This window comes from Apostichopus japonicus, chromosome 7 (genome assembly GCF_037975245.1).
Source record: "Apostichopus japonicus isolate 1M-3 chromosome 7, ASM3797524v1, whole genome shotgun sequence".
In the NCBI taxonomy this organism is placed as follows: domain Eukaryota; kingdom Metazoa; phylum Echinodermata; class Holothuroidea; order Aspidochirotida; family Stichopodidae; genus Apostichopus; species Apostichopus japonicus.
In genome coordinates, this window is record NC_092567.1 from 11,228,028 (window position 1) to 11,251,237 (window position 23,210).

Consider the following 23,210-nt stretch of genomic DNA (forward strand, 5'->3'; position numbering starts at 1 on the left):
GGGGACCTGCATGTGACAACACACCTTCGCTATGGGGACTGTGAACATTGTGGGGACCTGTATCAGGTCCCCATAATGTTTTGCTAATACAAAACTTATTTTGCATGTTTTAGATGAAAATAAGGATTTTTAATTTTTTTTAATTTTTTCTTCTTTCTTGAAAATTTTTCAACACACATTGTGGGGACCTATGGTATTTTTGAAGAGCGCCCCCCAAAATGTGTAACTCTATGTACAAATAGTATACAGAAAATTCAAAAGCCAGGCTCTGGTTACCAAAGCCACATTTCAAGGGCGCAGGCTGGTGTTAGCCTGGCAAAGAGGGGGGCATGCCTTTTTTCAGGAAAGTGGAACTCGGTTTCAAAGAGCAAGTACATGTATTTACTCACATCATTAGATCCATCAATTGTATAACCGGCTTAGGGTTGGATAGAGCTTTTAGTATGAAAAGGAGTTTTTTTAGGGATTTATAAGAATTTTTTAGTGCAGGGTGGGGTGGGGTGGGGAAGGGAGGGGGCATGGTGGCAATAATGCAAGCACCATTTTTGGTTGGCAAGCAGTGTATGGAGAAGGCTGTTGCTAAAATATGATCCCAGATTGCATGAAAATGGTATATACTTCCCAACATTGTTTGCATCTATGCATTCTTTTGTCTGGGAGTTCATGTTTTAGAAGTTTACACCTCCATAAACAAATATAAATAGTTGGAAAGATTTCACTTAGGCTTACTAGTAGGTAATAATTGTGAATTGACCATTTGTCAATATCAATATACAAAAGCATGATACAGCCTCCTGAAATAGTAGCCATAGCCTGTATATGCTGAAGGTAATCCATATGGGGGATTTTGACGTAAATTAATTGTTAGAACTCTTTTTTCTTCAAGGTTACAGAATAGCCTATGTAATAATATAAGAGATTTTCATAGTTTAAATACTCTCTTTCACCTAAATTTGACATACTCCTTAAGAGTTCTGTACATGCAAGTACAGAATTTATTGAAAACAAGTTCCAGGTATTCATGTATGACGAATTCAGATAAAGCATATTTTGAGTATGGACAGAATTTGGCACCTGAGCCATCTAGCGATTCCTATCAAGATCTGTCAACTTGTCACAATGCTAAACTGGTAAGTATAAATTTTATTGCTTCAGAACTATATCTGTACAAGTAATGTTGCTGTTGTAATCACTGTTTACTTTTTAGCAATTTAAAATTACACTTTAGAAGTTGCACAATGATGACTACTATTTCTAATAACATGTTTATGCTATTTATGCAGGCTTCATGCTAATTGTTAAAACCTGCAGTTACAATTGGTGGCAGATATATACTTTACATGATTGGCATAAAAGCTTTGTATTCATATAGGCTCAATGGGAATATAAGATACAACAAAATAGAACAGAGGTTCGGTGGTTCTGTGACACTCTACTAGGCAAGAAATTGCATTCCTTCCAACCGAGATAATTTGTTTTTATTTCACTTCAAATTGTGCCATATATACGGTTTTCTGTAACACTTTAATGACAAGTAGTGTTATATGCTATGATGATTGCTCTTCACCCTGGATTTCATTCCAGCAGTCGCAACTCCTATTGTTTAATTAATGTGGTATTATTTATCTTAATCCTAATTGCCCTCATGGAGATACAAGGAATGTACCACAGAAAGTTTGTAATATCTTGACATGGACATTTTCTTTATTTCTTCATATTTAGATCAAACAACTTCCACATCATCAAGGGAAAAGGAATTTTTTGTTCACTATATAGCTAAGGCAAGAAGCAGGTAAGTTCAGGGCATGCATACTACTCCGTAAATATGCATCAAAGTAATGCATTTATATCCCAGAGAGTATAACATCTTTAATAATATCAAACAATTCAAAGCTTTGATGTTACTCTAAAATGGTAAACTGTTTAATCTTGAATAAGGTCAGTGTAGAAAATTACCTTGTCTAACTTTTACCGGCTACCTCCCATATGTGAAACCATTATGTTGGGCAAGGGGGGAGGGGGGGGATGGTGAGGGGGCAACTGGGAAAGCAGGTATGTATGTTAGCGCTGTCATTCGCATAGCATATTTGAAAGCATAGGATTTTATGTGAATTCGTCCTTGTTGAATGGGATGGAGGGTCGGTGGGGGGGGGGGGGAAGGGGTGGATCCAAGTGACTTGGCTGCCCTCTTGGACATAATTTGCTTTTATCCCTGCTACATAAAGTTTGATATGTCTTGAAAATTACAGATTGTACACTATCACACTATCTAGCTCATTGCATGGGGCAGTTGGTGTCGGTTACTATGGAATCAGGTACCATATACAGGGTTAGACCTCCATGATGCCCTAATATTGTGATATTATGTATAAATAATGTTTTGATGTCATTCCACTAGTTGATTGGGAATGAGGGGTGGGGATGATTGGAAAGCCCTAATCAGAATATATATGCTGTTGCATGTGCTGTATTCATACAATTTGATATATCATAGAGAAAATAGGGATGTACACTGTTATGGCTTTCTCATATTGTTCCAGAAAGATTTTTTTACCATTTCCAACAGCATACATTAAGGTGACGTATATTAAATGTAATGTAGAATGTCTTTTTTTTCAACTTTTAGGGTCCCCATAATGTGTGTGAGAATTTAATGACCAGTCTAATATTAATTTTTGACCATCTTATTTCCACCGTTTCAAAGTTTCGATGTCATTCCAAATTGGTAAACTGCTTAGACTCAAATACATCAGTGTAGAAAATTACCTTGTACAACTTTTACAGGCTCCACCCATATGTGGATCCATCATGTGGAGCAGTTAGGGGTTGCATGGGGGGGAGGGGGTTGCTTTTTTTTTTTACCATTTCCAACATCATAGATTGAGGTGATGTAGGTTTGAGATCTCATTAATATCAAATATTTGAAAGCATAGGATTTTATGTGTATTCATCCTTGTTGAATGGGATGAAGGGTGGGGAGGGGGTGGGTCCAAGGGGCTTGGCAGTAGACTATTTGCTTTTATCCCTGCTAAATAAAGTTTGATATGTCTTGAAAATGACAGATTGTACACTATCTAGCTCATTGCACGGAGCAATTGGTGTGGGTTACTATGGAATCAGGTACCGTATACAGGGTTAGACCTCCATGATGCCCTAATATTGTGATAATATGTCTAAATAATGTTTTGATGTCATTCCACTAATTGAGTGGGAATGAGGGGTGGGGATGATTAGAAAGTCCTGTTAAGAATATACACTGTTGCATATGCTACATTCAAACAATTTGATCTATCTTAGAGAAAATATGGTTGCACACTGTTATGGTTTTCTCCTAATTGTTCCAGAAAGATTTTTTACCATTTCCATCACCACAGATTAAGGTGATGTATGTTAAATGCTAGGTAAAAGTTTATATATATTTCCAACTTTTACGGTCTCCATAATGTGTGCGAGAATTTAATGAACAGTCTAATATTAATTGTTGACAATTGTATTTCCACCGTTTCAAAGTTTCGATGTCATTCCAAATTGGTAAACTGCTTAGACTCAAATACATCAGTGTAGAAAATTACCTTGTACAACTTTTACAGGCTCCACCCATATGTGGATCCATCATGTGGTGCAGTTAGGGATTGGGGGGGGGGTTGCTGGTTTTTTTTTACCATTTCCAACAGCATAGATTGAGGTGATGTATATTAAATGCTAGGTAAAAGGTTTTTTTATTCCAACTTTTAGGGTCCCCATAATGTGTGTGAGAATTGAAGGAACAGTCTAATATTAACTTTTGAAAATCTTATTTCCACCAATTCAGAGTTTCAGTGTCATTCCAAATTGGTAAACTGCTTAGACTCAAATACATCAGTGTAGAAAATTACCTTGTACAACTTTTACAGGCTCCACCCATATGTGGATCCATCATGTGGTGCAGTTAGGGGTTGGGGGGGGGGTTGCTGGTTTTTTTTACCATTTCCAACAGCATAGATTGAGGTGATGTATATTAAATGCTAGATAATAGGGTTTTTTTCCAACTTTTAGGGTCCCCATAATGTGTGTGAGAATTTAAGGAACAGTCTAATATTAACTTTTGAAAATCTTATTTCCACCAATTCAGAGTTTCAATGTCATTCCAAATTGGTAAACTGCTTAGACTCAAATACATCAGTGTAGAAAATTACCTTGTACAACTTTTACAGGCTCCACCCATATGTGGATCCATCATGTGGTGCAGTTAGGGGTGTGGGGGCGGGGGTTGCTGTAGAGGGCAACTGGGAATGCAGGTACATAGGTTTGAGATCTCATTAATATCAAATATTTGAAAGCATAGGATTTTATGTGTATTCATCCTTGTTGAATGGGATGGAGGGTGGGGAGGGGGTGGGTCCAAGGAGCTTGGCAGTAGACTATTTGCTTTTATCCCTGCTAAATAAAGTTTGATATGTCTTGAAAATGACAGATTGTACACTATCTAGCTCATTGCACGGAGCAATTGGTGTGGGTTACTATGGAATCAGGTACTGTATACAGGGTTAGACCTCCATGATGCCCTAATATTGTGATAATATGTCTAAATAATGTTTTGATGTCATTCCACTAATTGAGTGGGAATGAGGGGTGGGGATGATTAGAAAGTCCTGTTAAGAATATACACTGTTGCATATGCTACATTCAAACAATTTGATCTATCTTAGAGAAAATATGGTTGCACACTGTTATGGTTTTCTCCTAATTGTTCCAGAAAGATTTTTTACCATATCCATCACCACAGATTAAGGTGATGTATGTTGAATGCTAGGTAAAAGTTTATATATTTTTCCAACTTTTACGGTCTCCATAATGTGTGCGAGAATTTAATGAACAGTCTAATATTAATTGTTGACAATTGTATTTCCACCGTTTCAAAGTTTCCATGTCATTCCAAATTGGTAAACTGCTTAGACTCAAATACATCAGTGTAGAAAATTACCTTGTACAACTTTTACAGGCTCCACCCATATGTGGATCCATCATGTGGTGCAGTTAGGGATTGGGGGGGGAGGTTGCTGGTTTTTTTTTACCATTTCCAACAGCATAGATTGAGGTGATGTATATTCAATGCTAGGTAAAAGGTTTTTTTATTCCAACTTTTAGGGTCCCCATAATGTGTGTGAGAATTTAAGGAACAGTCTAATATTAACTTTTGAACATCTTATTTCCACCAATTCAGAGTTTCAATGTCATTCCAAATTGGTAAACTGCTTAGACTCAAATACATCAGTGTAGAAAATTACCTTGTACAACTTTTACAGGCTCCACCCATATGTGGATCCATCATGTGGTGCAGTTAGGGATTGGGGGGGGGGGTTGCTGGTTTTTGTTTACCATTTCCAACAGCATAGATTGAGGTGATGTATATTCAATGCTAGCTAAAAGGTTTTTTTATTCCAACTTTTAGGGTCCCCATAATGTGTGTGAGAATTTAAGGAACAGTCTAATATTAACTTTTGAACATCTTATTTCCACCAATTCAGAGTTTCAATGTCATTCCAAATTGGTAAACTGCTTAGACTCAAATACATCAGTGTAGAAAATTACCTTGTACATCTTTTACAGGCTCCACCAATATGTGGAACCATCATGTGGAGCAGAAAGGGGGAGGGGAGGGGGGTAGCAACTGGGAAAGCAGGTTATAGCTCTCATTAGGATCAAATATTTGAAAGCATAGGATTTTATGTGAATTCATCCTTGTTGAATGAGATGAAGGGTCAGTGGGGGGGGGGGGGTGGATCCAAGTGACTTGGCTGCCCTCTTGGACATAATTTGCTTTTATCCCTGCTACATAAAGTTTGATATGTCTTGAAAATTACAGATTGTACACTATCTAGCTCATTGCATGGGGCAGTTCAAGGTGTGGGTTACTATGGAATCAGGTACCGTATACAGGGTTAGACCTCCATAATGCCCTAATATTGTGATATTATGTCTAAATAATGTTTTCATATCATTCCACTAGTTGAGTGGGAATGAGGGGTGGAGATGATTTGAAAGCGCTATTACGAAAATACGCTGTTGCATATGCTACATTCATACAATTTGATATATCTCAGAGAAAATAGGGTTGTACACTGTTAAGGTTTTTTCCTATTATTTGAGAAAGATTTTTTTACCATTTCCAACAGCACAGATGAAGGTGCATTAAAGATAGGTAATTTTATTTTTGTTTTCAACTTTTAGGGTCCCATTATGTATGTGAGAATTTAATGAACATCTACCATTAATTTTTGACCATCTTATTTCCACCATTTCAAGGTTTCCATGCCATCCCAAATTGGGAAACTGCTCAATCTCAAATATATCAGTGTAGAAAATTATTTTCTCCAACTTTTACATTCACCACCAATATGTAGAACCATCATGTGGAGCAGATAGGGGGGAGGGGAGGGGGGGTAGCAACTGGGAAAGCAGGTTAGAGCTCTCATTAGGATCAAATATTTTAGAGCATAGGATTTTATGTGAATTCATCCTTGTTGAATGGGATGGAGGGTCGGTGGGGGGGGGATGGATCCAAGTGACTTGGCTGCCCTCTTGGACATAATTTGCTTTTATCCCTGCTATATAAAGGTTGATATGTCTTGAAAATTACAGATTGTACACTATCACACTATCTAGCTCATTGCATGGGGCAGTTCAAGGTGTCGGTTAGTATGGAATCAGGTACCGTATACAGGGTTAGACCTCCATTATGCCTTAATATTGTGATATTATGTCTAAATAATGTTTTCATATCATTCCACTAGTTGAGTGGGAATGAGGGGTGGAGATGATTGGAAAGCCCTATTGAGAAAATACACTGTTGCATATGCTACATTCATACAATTTGATATATCTCAGAGAAAATATGGTTGTACACTGTTGTGGTTTTCTCATATTGTTCCAGAAAGATTTTTTTACCATTTCCAACAGCATAGATTAAGGTGCATTAAAGATAGGTAATTTTATTTTTGTTTTCAACTTTTAGGGTCCCATTATGTATGTGAGAATTTAATGAACATCTACCATTAATTTTTGACCATCTTATTTCCACCATTTCAAGGTTTCCATGTCATCCCAAATTGGTAAACTGCTAAGACTCAAATACATCAGTGTAGAAAATTACCTTGTACAACTTTTACAGGCTCCACCAATATGTGGAACCATCATGTGGAGCAGAAAGGGGGAGGGGAGGGGAGGGGGTAGCAACTGGGAAAGCAGGTTATAGCTCTCATTAAGATCAAATATTTGAAAGCATAGGATTTTATGTGAATTCATCCATTTTGAATGGGATGGAGAGTCGGTGGGGGGGGGGGATGGATCCAAGTGACTTGGCTGCCCTCTTGGACATAATTTGCTTTTATCCCTGCTATATATAGTTTGATATGTCTTGAAAATTACAGATTGTACACTATCTAGCTCATTGCACGGAGCAATTAGTGTGGGTTACTATGGAATCAGGTACCGTATACAGGGTTAGACCTCCATGATGCCCTAATATTGTGATATTATGTCTAAATAATGTTTTCATATCATTCCACTAGTAGAGTGGGAATGAGGGTGGTTATGATTGGAAAGCGCCATTAAGAAAATACGCTGTTGCATATGCTACATTCACACAATTTGATATATCTCAGAGAAAATATGGTACATGTACACTGTTGTGGTTTTCTCATATTGTTCCAGAAAGATTTTTTGACCATTTCCAACAGCATAGATTAAAGTGATGTATATTAAATGTAATGTAGAATGTTTTTTTTTTTCAACTATTAGGGTCCCCATAATGTGTGTGAGAATTTAATGAAGTCTAATATTAATTTTTGACCATATTATTTCCACCTTTTCAAAGTTTCGATGTCATTCCAAATTGGTAAACTGCTTAGACTCAAATACATCAGTGTAGAAAATTACCTTGTACAACTTTTACAGGCTCCACCCATATGTGGATCCATCATGTGGTGCAGTTAGGGGTCCGGGGGTGGGGGTTGCTGTAGAGGGCAACTGGGAATGCAGGTACATAGGTTTGAGATCTCATTAATATCAAATATTTGAAAGCATAGGATTTTATGTGTATTCATCCTTGTTGAATGGGATGGAGGGTGGGGAGGGGGTGGGTCCAAGGGGCTTGGCAGGAGACTATTTGCTTTTATCCCTGCTAAATAAAGTTTGATATGTTTAGAAAATTACAGATTGTACACTATCTAGCTCATTGCACGGAGCAATTGGTGTGGGTTACTATGGAATCAGGTACCGTATACAGGGTTAGACCTCCATAATGCCCTAATATTGTGATATTATGTCTAAATAATGTTTTCATATCATTCCACTAGTTGAGTGGGAATGAGGGGTGGAGATGATTGGAAAGCGCTATTACGAAAATACGCTGTTGCATGTGCTACATTCATACAATTTGATATATCTCAGAGAAAATATGGTTGTACACTGTTACGGTTTTCTCCTATTGTTTGAGGAAGATTTTTTTAGCATTTCCAACAGCACAGATTAAGGTGTATAAAATTATAGGTGATTTTATTTTTGTTTTCAACTTTTAGGGTCCTATTATGTATGTGAGAATTTAATGAACATCTACCATTAATTTTTGACCATCTTATTTCTACCATTTCAAGATTTCCATGCCATCTCAAATTGGTAAACTGCTAAGACTCAAATACATCAGTGTAGAAAATTACCTTGTACAACTTTTACAGGCTCCACCAATATGTGGAACCATCATGTGGAGCAGAAAGGGGGAGGGGACGGGGTAGCAACTGGGAAAGCAGGTTAGAGCTCTCATTAGGATCAAATATTTGAAAGCAAAGGATTTTATATGAATTCATCCTTTTTGAATGGGATGGAGGGTCGGTGGGGGGGGGGATGGATCCAAGTGACTTGGCTGCCCTCTTGGACATAATTTGCTTTTATCCCTGCTACATAAAGGTTGATATGTCTTGAAAATTACAGATTGTACACTATCTAGCTCATTGCATGGGGCAGTTCAAGGTGTCGGTTACTATGGAATCAGGTACCGTATACAGGGTTAGACCTCCATAATGCCCTAATATTGTGATATTATGTCTAAATAATGTTTTCATATCATTCCACTAGTTGAGTGGGAATGAGGGGTGGAGATGATTGGAAAGCCCTGTTAAGAAAATACACTGTTGCATATGCTTCATTCACACAATTTGATATATCTCAAAGAAAATAGGGTTGTACACTGTACTGCAACTGGGAAAGCAGGTTTGAGCTCTCATTAGGATCAAATATTTGAAAGCATAGGATTTTATGTGAATTCATCCTTGTTGAATGAGATGAAGGGTCAGTGGGAGGGGGGGGTGGATCCAAGTGACTTGGCTGCCCTCTTGGACATAATTTGCTTTTATCCCTGCTACATAAAGTTTGATATGTCTTGAAAATTACAGTTTGTACACTATCACACTATCTAGCTCATTGCATGGGGCAGTTGGTGTCGGTTACTATGGAATCAGGTACCGTATACAGGGTTAGACCTCCATAATGCCCTAATATTGTGATATTATGTCTAAATAATGTTTTCATATCATTCCACTAGTTGAGTGGGAATGAGGGGTGGAGATGATTGGAAAGCCCTGTTAAGAATATACACTGTTGCATATATGCTTCATTCACACAATTTGATATATCTCAAAGAAAATAGGGTTGTACACTGTACTGCAACTGGGAAAGCAGGTTTGAGCTCTCATTAGGATCAAATATTTGAAAGCATAGGATTTTATGTGAATTCATCTTTGTTGAATGAGTTGAAGGGTCAGTGGGGGGGGGGGGGTGGATCCAAGTGACTTGGCTGCCCTCTTGGACATAATTTGCTTTTATTCCTTCTACATAAAGTTTGATATGTCTTGAAAATCACAGTTTGCACACTATCACACTATCTAGCTCATTGCATGGGGCAGTTGGTGTCGGTTACTATGGAATCAGGTACCGTATACAGGGTTAGACCTCCATGATGCCCTAATATTGTGATATTATGTCTAAATAATGTTTTCATATCATTCCACTAGTTGAGTGGGAATGAGGGGTGGAGATGATTGGAAAGCGCTGTTGAGAAAATACGCTGTTGCATATGCTACATTCATACAATTTGATATATCTCAGAGAAAATAGGGTTGTACACTGTTAGGGTTTTCCCCTATTGTTTGAGGAAGATTTTTTTACCATTTCCAACAGCATAGATTAAGGTATATTAAATGATAGTTAAATTTACTTTTGTTTTCAACTTTTAGGGTCCCATTTATGTATGTGAGAATTTAATGAACATCTACCATTAATTTTTGACCATCTTATTTCCACCATTTCAAGGTTTCCATGCCATCCCAAATTGGGAAACTGCTCAATCTCAAATATATCAGTGTAGAAAATTACTTTCTCCAACTTTTACATTCACCACCAATATGTAGAACCATCATGTGGAGCAGATAGGGGGAGGGGAGGGGAGGGGGGTAGCAACTGGGAAAGCAGGTTAGAGCTCTCATTAGGATCAAATATTTTAGAGCATAGGATTTTATGTGAATTCATCCTTGTTGAATGGGATGGAGGGTCGGTGGGGGGGGGGGGGGATGGATCCAAGTGACTTGGCTGCCCTCTTGGACATAATTTGATTTTATCCCTGCTATATAAAGTTTGATATGTCTTGAAAATAACAGATTGTACACTATCTAGCTCATTGCATGGGGCAGTTCAAGGTGTCGGTTAGTATGGAATCAGGTACTGTAGACAGGGTTAGACCTCCATAATGCCCTAATATTGTGATATTATGTCTAAATAATGTTTTCATATCATTCCACTAGTTGAGTGGGAATGAGGGGTGGAGATGATTGGAAAGCCCTATTGAGAAAATACACTGTTGCATATGCTACATTCATACAATTTGATATATCTCAGAGAAAATATGGTTGTACACTGTTGTGGTTTTCTCATATTGTTCCAGAAAGATTTCTTTACCATTTCCAACAGCACAGATTAAGGTGCATTATAGATAGGTAATTTTTCTTTTGTTTTCAACTTTTAGGGTCCCATTATGTATGTGAGAATTTAATGAACATCTACCATTAATTTTTGACCATCTTATTTCCACCATTTCAAGGTTTCCATGTCATCCCAAATTGGTAAACTGCTTAGACTCAAATACATCAGTGTAGAAAATTACCTTGTACAACTTTTACAGGCTCCACCAATATATGGAACCATCATGTGGAGCAGAAAGGGGGAGGGGACGGGGGGGGGGTAGCAACTGGGAAAGCAGGTTAGAGCTCTCATTAATATCAAATATTTGAAAGCATAGGATTTTATGTGAATTCATCCTTGTTGAATGGGATGGAGGGTCGGTGGGGGCGGGGGGGGGGTGGATCCAAGTGACTTGGCTGCCCTCTTGGACATAATTTGCTTTTATCCCTGCTACATAAAGTTTGATATGTCTTGAAAATTACAGATTGTACACTATCTAGCTCATTGCACGGAGCAATTGGTGTGGGTTACTATGGAATCAGGTACCGTATACAGGGTTAGACCTCCATTATGCCCTAATATTGTGATATTATGTCTAAATAATGTTTTCATATCATTCCACTAGTTGAGTGGGAATGAGGGGTGGGGATGATTGGAAAGCGCTATTGAGAAAATACGCTGTTGCATATGCTACATTCATACAATTTGATATATCTCAGAGAAAATATGGTTGTACACTGTTAGGGTTTTCTCCTATTGTTTGAGGAAGATTTTTTTACCATTTCCAACAGCACAGATTAAGGTATATAAAAGGATAGGTAATTTTTTTTTTTTTTAACTTTTAGGGTCCCATTATGTATGTGAGAATTTAATGAACATCGCTACCATTAATATTTGACAATCTTATTTCCACCATTTCAAGGTTTCCATGCCATACCAAATTGGTAAACTGCTTAGACTCAAATACATCAGTGTAGAAAATTACCTTGTACAACTTTTACAGGCTCCACCAATATGTGGAACCATCATGTGGAGCAGATAGGGGGAGGGTAGGGGAGGGGGGGTAGCAACTGGGAAAGCAGGTTATAGCTCTCATTAAGATCAAATATTTGAAAGCATACGATTTTATGTGAATTCGTCCTTGTTGAATGGGATGGAGGGTCGGTGGGGGGGGGTGGATCCAAGTGACTTGGCTGCCCTCTTGGACATAATTTGCTTTTATCCCTGCTACATAACGTTTGATATGTCTTGAAAATTACAGATTGTACACTATCACACTATCTAGCTCATTGCATGGGGCAGTTGGTGTCGGTTACTATATGGCATCAGGTACCGTATACAGGGTTAGACCTCCATAATGCCCTAATATTGTGATATTATGTCTAAATTATGTTTTCATATCATTCCACTAGTTGAGTGGGAATGAGGGGTGGAGATGATTGGAAAGCGCTATTGAGAAAATACACTGTTGCATATGCTACATTCATACAATTTGATATATCTCAGAGAAAATAGGGTTGTACACTGTTAGGGTTTTCTCCTATTGTTTGAAGAAGATTTTTTTACCATTTCCAACAGCATAGATTAAGGTATATTAAATGATAGTTAATTTTATGTTTGTTTTCAACTTTTAGGGTCCCATTTATGTATGTGAGAATTTAATGAACATCTACCATTAGTTTTTGACCATCTTATTTCCACCATTTCAAGGTTTCCATGCCATCCCAAATTGGGAAACTGCTCAATCTCAAATATATCAGTGTAAAAAATTACTTTCTCCAACTTTTACATTCACCACCAATATGTAGAACCATCATGTGGAGCAGATAGGGGGGAGGGGAGGGGGGGTAGCAACTGGGAAAGCAGGTTAGAGCTCTCATTAGGATCAAATATTTGAAAGCATAGGATTTTATGTGAATTCGTCCTTGTTGAATGGGATGGAGGTTCGGTGGGGGGGGGGGGGGATGGATCCAAGTGACTTGGCTGCCCTCTTGGACATAATTTGCTTTCATCCCTGCTACATAAAGTTTGATATGTCTTGAAAATTACAGATTGTACACTATCCCACTATCTAGCTCATTGCATGGGGCAGTTGGTGTCGGTTACTATGGAATCAGGTACCGTATACAGGGTTAGACCTCCATAATGCCCTAATATTGTGATATTATGTCTAAATAATGTTTTCATATCATTCCACTAGTTGAGTGGGAATGAGGGGTGGGGATGATTGGAAAGCCCTATTGAGAAAATACACTGTTGCATATGCTACATTCATACAATTTGATATATCTCAGAGAAATATGGTTGTACACTGTTGTGGTTTTCTCATATTGTTCCAGAAAGATTTTTTTACCATTTCCAACAGCACAGATTAAGGTGCATTAAAGATAGGTAATTTTATTTTTGTTTTCAACTTTTAGGGTCCCATTATGTATGTGAGAATTTAATGAACATCTACCATTAATTTTTGACAATCTTATTTCCACCATTTCAAGGTTTCCATGTCATCCCAAATTGGTAAACTGCTTAGACTCAAATACATCAGTGTAGAAAATTACCTTGTACAACTTTTACAGGCTCCACCAATATATGGAACCATCATGTGGAGCAGAAAGGGGGAGGGGACGGGGGGGGGTAGCAACTGGGAAAGCAGGTTAGAGCTCTCATTAAGATCAAATATTTGAAAGCATAGGATTTTATGTGAATTCATCCTTGTTGAATGGGATGGAGGGTCGGTGGGGGGGGGGGGTGGATCCAAGTGACTTGGCTGCCCTCTTGGACATAATTTGCTTTTATCCCTGCTACATAAAGTTTGATATGTCTTGAAAATTACAGATTGTACACTATCTAGCTCATTGCATGGGGCAGTTCAAGGTGTGGGTTACTATGGAATCAGGTACCGTATACAGGGTTAGACCTCCATGATGCCCTAATGTTGTGATATTATGTCTTAATAATGTTTTCATATCATTCCACTAGTTGAGTGGGAATGAGGGGTGGAGATGATTGGAAAGCGCTATTGAGAAAATGCACTGTTGCATATGCTACATTCATACAATTTGATATATCTCAGAGAAAATAGGGTTGTACACTGTTAGGGTTTTCTCCTATTGTTTGAGGAAGATTTTTTTACCATTTCCAACAGCATAGATTAAGGTATATTAAATGATAGTTAATTTTATTTTTGTTTTCAACTTTTAGGGTCCCATTTATGTATGTGAGAATTTAATGAACATCACTACCATTAATTTTTGACCATCTTATTTCCACCATTTCAAGGTTTCCATGCCATCCCAAATTGGGAAACTGCTCAATCTCAAATATATCAGTGTAGAAAATTACTTTCTCCAACTTTTACATTCACCACAAATATGTAGAACCATCATGTGGAGCAGATAGGGGGGAGGGGAGGGGAGGGGGGGTAGCAACTGGGAAAGCAGGTTAGAGCTCTCATTAGGATCAAATATTTGAAAGCATAGGATTTTATGTGAATTCGTCCTTGTTGAATGGGATGGAGGTTCGGTGGGGGGGGGGGGGGATGGATCCAAGTGACTTGGCTGCCCTCTTGGACATAATTTGCTTTCATCCCTGCTACATAAAGTTTGATATGTCTTGAAAATTACAGATTGTACACTATCCCACTATCTAGCTCATTGCATGGGGCAGTTGGTGTCGGTTACTATGGAATCAGGTACCGTATACAGGGTTAGACCTCCATAATGCCCTAATATTGTGATATTATGTCTAAATAATGTTTTCATATCATTCCACTAGTTGAGTGGGAATGAGGGGTGGGGATGATTGGAAAGCCCTATTGAGAAAATACACTGTTGCATATGCTACATTCATACAATTTGATATATCTCAGAGAAATATGGTTGTACACTGTTGTGGTTTTCTCATATTGTTCCAGAAAGATTTTTTTACCATTTCCAACAGCACAGATTAAGGTGCATTAAAGATAGGTAATTTTATTTTTGTTTTCAACTTTTAGGGTCCCATTATGTATGTGAGAATTTAATGAACATCTACCATTAATTTTTGACAATCTTATTTCCACCATTTCAAGGTTTCCATGTCATCCCAAATTGGTAAACTGCTTAGACTCAAATACATCAGTGTAGAAAATTACCTTGTACAACTTTTACAGGCTCCACCAATATATGGAACCATCATGTGGAGCAGAAAGGGGGAGGGGACGGGGGGGGGGTAGCAACTGGGAAAGCAGGTTATAACTCTCATTAAGATCAAATATTTGAAAGCATAGGATTTTATGTGAATTCGTCCTTGTTGAATGGGATGGAGGGTCGGTGGGGGGGGGGATCCAAGTGACTTGGCTGCCCTCTTGGACATAATTTGCTTTTATCCCTGCTACATAAAGTTTGATATGTCTTGAAAATTACAGATTGTACACTATCTAGCTCATTGCATGGGGAAGTTCAAGGTGTCGGTTACTATGGAATCAGGTACCGTATACAGGGTTAGACCTCCATTATGCCCTAATATTGTGATATTATGTCTAAATAATGTTTTCATATCATTCCACTAGTTGAGTGGGAATGAGGGGTGGGGATGATTGGAAAGCCCTATTGAGAAAATACACTGTTGCATATGCTACATTCATACAATTTGATATATCTCAGAGAAATATGGTTGTACACTGTTGTGGTTTTCTCATATTGTTCCAGAAAGATTTTTTTACCATTTCCAACAGCATAGATTAAAGTGATGTATATTAAATGTAAAGTAGAATTTCTTTTTTTCAACTCTTAGGGTCCCCATAATGTGTGTGAGAATTTAATGAAGTCTAATATTAATTTTTGACCATCTTATTTCCACCGTTTCAAAGTTTCGATGTCATTCCAAATTGGTAAACTACTCAGACTCAAATACATCAGTGTAGAAAATTACCTTGTACAACTTTTACAAGTTCCACCCATATGTGGATCCATCATGTGGTGCAGTTAGGGGTGCGGGGGTTGCTGTAGAGGGCAACTGGGAATGCAGGTACATAGGTTTGAGATCTCATTAATATCAAATATTTGAAAGCATAGGATTTTATGTGTATTCATCCTTGTTGAATGGGATGGAGGGTGGGGAGGGGGTGGGTCCAAGGGGCTTGGCAGGAGACTATTTGCTTTTATCCCTGCTAAATAAAGTTTGATATGTCTTGAAAATTACAGATTGTACACTATCTAGCTCATTGCATGGGGCAGTTGGTGTCGGTTACTATGGAATCAGGTACCGTATACAGGGTTAGACCTCCATAATGCCCTAATATTGTGATATTATGTCTAAATTATGTTTTCATATCATTCCACTAGTTGAGTGGGAATGAGGGGTGGAGATGATTGGAAAGTGCTATTGAGAAAATACACTGTTGCATATGCTACATTCATACAATTTGATATATCTCAGAGAAAATAGGGTTGTACACTGTTAGGGTTTTCTCCTATTGTTTGAGGAAGATTTTTTTAGCATTTCCAACAGCATAGATTAAGGTATATTACATGATAGTTAATTTTATGTTTGTTTTCAACTTTTAGGGTCCCATTTATGTATGTGAGAATTTAATGAACATCTACCATTAGTTTTTGACCATCTTATTTCCACCATTTCAAGGTTTCCATGCCATCCCAAATTGGGAAACTGCTCAATCTCAAATATATCAGTGTAAAAAATTACTTTCTCCAACTTTTACATTCACCACCAATATGTAGAACCATCATGTGGAGCAGATAGGGGGGAGGGGAGGGGAGGGGGGTAGCAACTGGGAAAGCAGGTTAGAGCTCTCATTAGGATCAAATATTTGAAAGCATAGGATTTTATGTGAATTCGTCCTTGTTGAATGGGATGGAGGTTCGGTGGGGGGGGGGGGGGATGGATCCAAGTGACTTGGCTGCCCTCTTGGACATAATTTGCTTTCATCCCTGTTACATAAAGTTTGATATGTCTTGAAAATTACAGATTGTACACTATCCCACTATCTAGCTCATTGCATGGGGCAGTTGGTGTCGGTTACTATGGAATCAGGTACCGTATACAGGGTTAGACCTCCATAATGCCCTAATATTGTGATATTATGTCTAAATAATGTTTTCATATCATTCCACTAGTTGAGTGGGAATGAGGGGTGGAGATGATTGGAAAGCGCTATTGAGAAAATACACTGTTGCATATGCTACATTCATACAATTTGATATATCTCAGAGAAAATAGGGTTGTACACTGTTAAGGTTTTCTCCTATTATTTGAGAAAGATTTTTTTACCATTTCCAACAGCATAGATTAATGTGCATTAAATGATAGGTAAATTTATTTTTGTTTTCAACTTTTAGGGTCCCATTATGTATGTGAGAATTTAATGAACATCTACCATTAATTTTTGACAATCTTATTTCCACCATTTCAAGGTTTCCATGTCATCCCAAATTGGTAAACTGCTTAGACTCAAATACATCAGTGTAGAAAATTACCTTGTACAACTTTTACAGGCTCCACCAATATGTGGAACCATCATGTGGAGCAGAAAGGGGGAGGGGAGGGGGGGGGTAGCAACTGGGAAAGCAGGTTATAACTCTCATTAAGATCAAATATTTGAAAGCATAGGATTTTATGTGAATTCGTCCTTGTTGAATGGGATGGAGGTTCGGTGGGGGGGGGGGGTGGATCCAAGTGACTTGGCTGCCCTCTTGGACATAATTTGCTTTTATCCCTGCTACATAAAGTTTGATATGTCTTGAAAATTACAGATTGTACACTATCTAGCTCATTGCATGGGGCAGTTCAAGGTGTCGGTTACTATGGAATCAGGTACCGTATACAGGGTTAGACCTCCATGATGCCCTAATATTGTTATATTATGTCTAAATAATGTTTTCATATCATTCCACTAGTTGAGTGGGAATGAGGGGTGGAGATGATTGGAAAGCGCTATTGAGAAAATGCACTGTTGCATATGCTACATTCATACAATTTGATATATCTCAGAGAAAATAGGGTTGTACACTGTTAGGGTTTTCTCCTATTGTTTGAGGAAGATTTTTTTACCATTTCCAGCAGCATAGATTAAGGTATATTAAATGATAGTTAATTTTATTTTTGTTTTCAACTTTTAGGGTCCCATTTATGTATGTGAGCATTTAATGAACATCGCTACCATTAATTTTTGACCATCTTATTTCCACCATTTCAAGGTTTCCATGCCATCCCAAATTGGGAAACTGCTCAATCTCAAATATATCATTGTAGAAAATTACTTTCTCCAACTTTTACATTCACCACAAATATGTAGAACCATCATGTGGAGCAGATAGGGGGGAGGGGAGGGGAGGGGGGTAGCAACTGGGAAAGCAGGTTAGAGCTCTTATTAGGATCAAATATTTTAGAGCATAGGATTTTATGTGAATTCATCCTTGTTGAATGGGATGGAGGGTCGGTGGGGGGGGGGGGATGGATCCAAGTGACTTGGCTGCCCTGTTGAACATAATTTGCTTTTATCCCTGCTATATAAAGGTTGATATGTCTTGAAAATAACAGATTGTACACTATCAGCTCATTGCATGGGGAAGTTCAAGGTGTCGGTTACTATGGAATCAGGTACCGTATACAGGGTTAGACCTCCATTATGCCCTAATATTGTGATATTATGTCTAAATAATGTTTTCAAATCATTCCACTAGTTGAGTGGGAATGAGGGGTGGGGATGATTGGAAAGCCCTATTGAGAAAATACACTGTTGCATATGCTACATTCATACAATTTGATATATCTCAGAGAAATATGGTTGTACACTGTTGTGGTTTTCTCATATTGTTCCAGAAAGATTTTTTTACCATTTCCAACAGCATAGATTAAAGTGATGTATATTAAATGTAAAGTAGAATTTCTTTTTTTCAACTCTTAGGGTCCCCATAATGTGTGTGAGAATTTAATGAAGTCTAATATTAATTTTTGACCATCTTATTTCCACCGTTTCAAAGTTTCGATGTCATTCCAAATTGGTAAACTACTCAGACTCAAATACATCAGTGTAGAAAATTACCTTGTACAACTTTTACAAGTTCCACCCATATGTGGATCCATCATGTGGTGCAGTTAGGGGTGCGGGGGTTGCTGTAGAGGGCAACTGGGAATGCAGGTACATAGGTTTGAGATCTCATTAATATCAAATATTTGAAAGCATAGGATTTTATGTGTATTCATCCTTGTTGAATGGGATGGAGGGTGGGGAGGGGGTGGGTCCAAGGGGCTTGGCAGGAGACTATTTGCTTTTATCCCTGCTAAATAAAGTTTGATATGTCTTGAAAATTACAGATTGTACACTATCTAGCTCATTGCATGGGGCAGTTGGTGTCGGTTACTATGGAATCAGGTACCGTATACAGGGTTAGACCTCCATAATGCCCTAATATTGTGATATTATGTCTAAATTATGTTTTCATATCATTCCACTAGTTGAGTGGGAATGAGGGGTGGAGATGATTGGAAAGCGCTATTGAGAAAATACACTGTTGCATATGCTACATTCATACAATTTGATATATCTCAGAGAAAATAGGGTTGTACACTGTTAGGGTTTTCTCCTATTGTTTGAAGAAGATTTTTTTACCATTTCCAACAGCATAGATTAAGGTATATTAAATGATAGTTAATTTTATGTTTGTTTTCAACTTTTAGGGTCCCATTTATGTATGTGAGAATTTAATGAACATCTACCATTAGTTTTTGACCATCTTATTTCCACCATTTCAAGGTTTCCATGCCATCCCAAATTGGGAAACTGCTCAATCTCAAATATATCAGTGTAAAAAATTACTTTCTCCAACTTTTACATTCACCACCAATATGTAGAACCATCATGTGGAGCAGATAGGGGGGAGGGGAGGGGAGGGGGGTAGCAACTGGGAAAGCAGGTTAGAGCTCTCATTAGGATCAAATATTTGAAAGCATAGGATTTTATGTGAATTCGTCCTTGTTGAATGGGATGGAGGTTCGGTGGGGGGGGGGGATGGATCCAAGTGACTTGGCTGCCCTCTTGGACATAATTTGCTTTCATCCCTGCTACATAAAGTTTGATATGTCTTGAAAATTACAGATTGTACACTATCCCACTATCTAGCTCATTGCATGGGGCAGTTGGTGTCGGTTACTATGGAATCAGGTACCGTATACAGGGTTAGACCTCCATAATGCCCTAATATTGTGATATTATGTCTAAATAATGTTTTCATATCATTCCACTAGTTGAGTGGGAATGAGGGGTGGAGATGATTGGAAAGCGCTATTGAGAAAATACACTGTTGCATATGCTACATTCATACAATTTGATATATCTCAGAGAAAATAGGGTTGTACACTGTTAAGGTTTTCTCCTATTATTTGAGAAAGATTTTTTTACCATTTCCAACAGCATAGATTAATGTGCATTAAATGATAGGTAAATTTATTTTTGTTTCAACTTTTAGGGTCCCATTATGTATGTGAGAATTTAATGAACATCTACCATTAATTTTTGACAATCTTATTTCCACCATTTCAAGGTTTCCATGTCATCCCAAATTGGTAAACTGCTTAGACTCAAATACATCAGTGTAGAAAATTACCTTGTACAACTTTTACAGGCTCCACCAATATGTGGAACCATCATGTGGAGCAGAAAGGGGGAGGGGAGGGGGGGGGGGGTAGCAACTGGGAAAGCAGGTTATAACTCTCATTAAGATCAAATATTTGAAAGCATAGGATTTTATGTGAATTCGTCCTTGTTGAATGGGATGGAGGTTCGGTGGGGGGGGGGGGGTGGATCCAAGTGACTTGGCTGCCCTCTTGGACATAATTTGCTTTTATCCCTGCTACATAAAGTTTGATATGTCTTGAAAATTACAGATTGTACACTATCTAGCTCATTGCATGGGGCAGTTCAAGGTGTCGGTTACTATGGAATCAGGTACCGTATACAGGGTTAGACCTCCATTATGCCCTAATATTGTTATATTATGTCTAAATAATGTTTTCATATCATTCCACTAGTTGAGTGGGAATGAGGGGTGGAGATGATTGGAAAGCGCTATTGAGAAAATGCACTGTTGCATATGCTACATTCATACAATTTGATATATCTCAGAGAAAATAGGGTTGTACACTGTTAGGGTTTTCTCCTATTGTTTGAGGAAGATTTTTTTACCATTTCCAACAGCATAGATTAAGGTATATTAAATGATAGTTAATTTTATTTTTGTTTTCAACTTTTAGGGTCCCATTTATGTATGTGAGAATTTAATGAACATCGCTACCATTAATTTTTGACCATCTTATTTCCACCATTTCAAGGTGTCCATGCCATCCCAAATTGGGAAACTGCTCAATCTCAAATATATCATTGTAGAAAATTACTTTCTCCAACTTTTACATTCACCACAAATATGTAGAACCATCATGTGGAGCAGATAGGGGGGAGGGGAGGGGAGGGGGGTAGCAACTGGGAAAGCAGGTTAGAGCTCTTATTAGGATCAAATATTTTAGAGCATAGGATTTTATGTGAATTCATCCTTGTTGAATGGGATGGAGGGTCGGTGGGGGGGGGGATGGATCCAAGTGACTTGGCTGCCCTGTTGAACATAATTTGCTTTTATCCCTGCTATATAAAGGTTGATATGTCTTGAAAATAACAGATTGTACACTATCTAGCTCATTGCATGGGGAAGTTCAAGGTGTCGGTTACTATGGAATCAGGTACCGTATACAGGGTTAGACCTCCATTATGCCCTAATATTGTGATATTATGTCTAAATAATGTTTTCATATCATTCCACTAGTTGAGTGGGAATGAGGGGTGGGGATGATTGGAAAGCCCTATTGAGAAAATACACTGTTGCATATGCTACATTCATACAATTTGATATATCTCAGAGAAATATGGTTGTACACTGTTGTGGTTTTCTCATATTGTTCCAGAAAGATTTTTTTACCATTTCCAACAGCATAGATTAAGGTGCATTGAAGATAGGTAATTTTATTTTTGTTTTCAACTTTTAGGGTCCCATTTATGTATGTGAGAATTTAATGAACATCTACCATTAATTTTTGACCATCTTATTTCCACCATTTCAAGGTTTCCATGCCATCCCAAATTGGGAAACTGCTCAATCTCAAATATATCAGTGTAGAAAATTACTTTCTCCAACTTTTACATTCACCACAAATATGTAGAACCATCATGTGGAGCAGATAGGGGGGAGGGGAGGGGAGGGGGGTAGCAACTGGGAAAGCAGGTTAGAGCTCTCATTAGGATCAAATATTTTAGAGCATAGGATTTTATGTGAATTCATCCTTGTTGAATGGGATGGAGGTTCGGTGGGGGGGGGGGTGGATCCAAGTGACTTGGCTGCCCTCTTGGACATAATTTGCTTTTATCCCTGCTACATAAAGTTTGATATGTCTTGAAAATTACAGATTGTACACTATCCCACTATCTAGCTCATTGCATGGGGCAGTTCAAGGTGTCGGTTACTATGGAATCAGGTACCGTATACAGGGTTAGACCTCCATTATGCCCTAATATTGTGATATTATGTCTAAATAATGTTTTCATATCATTCCACTAGTTGAGTGGGAATGAGGGGTGGGGATGATTGGAAAGCCCTATTGAGAAAATACACTGTTGCATAGGTTGCCGGACAAATACCCCCCGGACAAATACCCCCCGGACATATACCCCCCGGACTCATACCCCCGAGACAAGTACCCCCCGGACAATCACCCCCCGGACAAAAACCCCCGAGGACGAACACCTACGAGGACAACTACCCCCCGGACAAATACCCCCCGGACATACACCCCCGAGGACAAATACCCCCGAGGATAAGTACCCCCCAGACAACTACCCCCGGGACAACTACCCCCGGACATACACCCACGAGGAAAAATACCCCCGATGACAATTAACCCCACCCCCAGCAATTACCTCCGGGAAAGCTCTACCCGCACAAATACACCGGCACAGATACCTGACTCAGGTTAGGACCCGAACTAAACCAGAATACGCCCTCCCCCCCCCCCCCCAAGCGGACCTTTAGCTGGTGAACTCCGTAGTACGAAAGCCCATTAGGGCCATGAAAGAAAATTGTCTTAATCTGGTATATCAGATTATTATTCTGATATATCAGATTATTATTCTGATATGAAACGTTAAAGCATATGACAATCAAAATATGCATCTTGTA

General features: G+C 38.3%; 1 protein-coding gene and 1 long non-coding RNA gene across 15 annotated transcripts in view; one reads left to right on the forward strand and one right to left on the reverse strand.

Moving 5' to 3' along the window:
• The window catches only part of LOC139970059 (uncharacterized), a 351,315-nt gene that overhangs the window by 214,862 nt on the left and 113,243 nt on the right, over positions 1-23,210 (forward strand). The window lies entirely within an intron of this gene.
• LOC139970094 (uncharacterized) overlaps positions 1-23,210 on the reverse strand; it is a 379,126-nt gene that overhangs the window by 178,675 nt on the left and 177,241 nt on the right. The gene's annotated exons all lie outside the window — the stretch shown is intronic.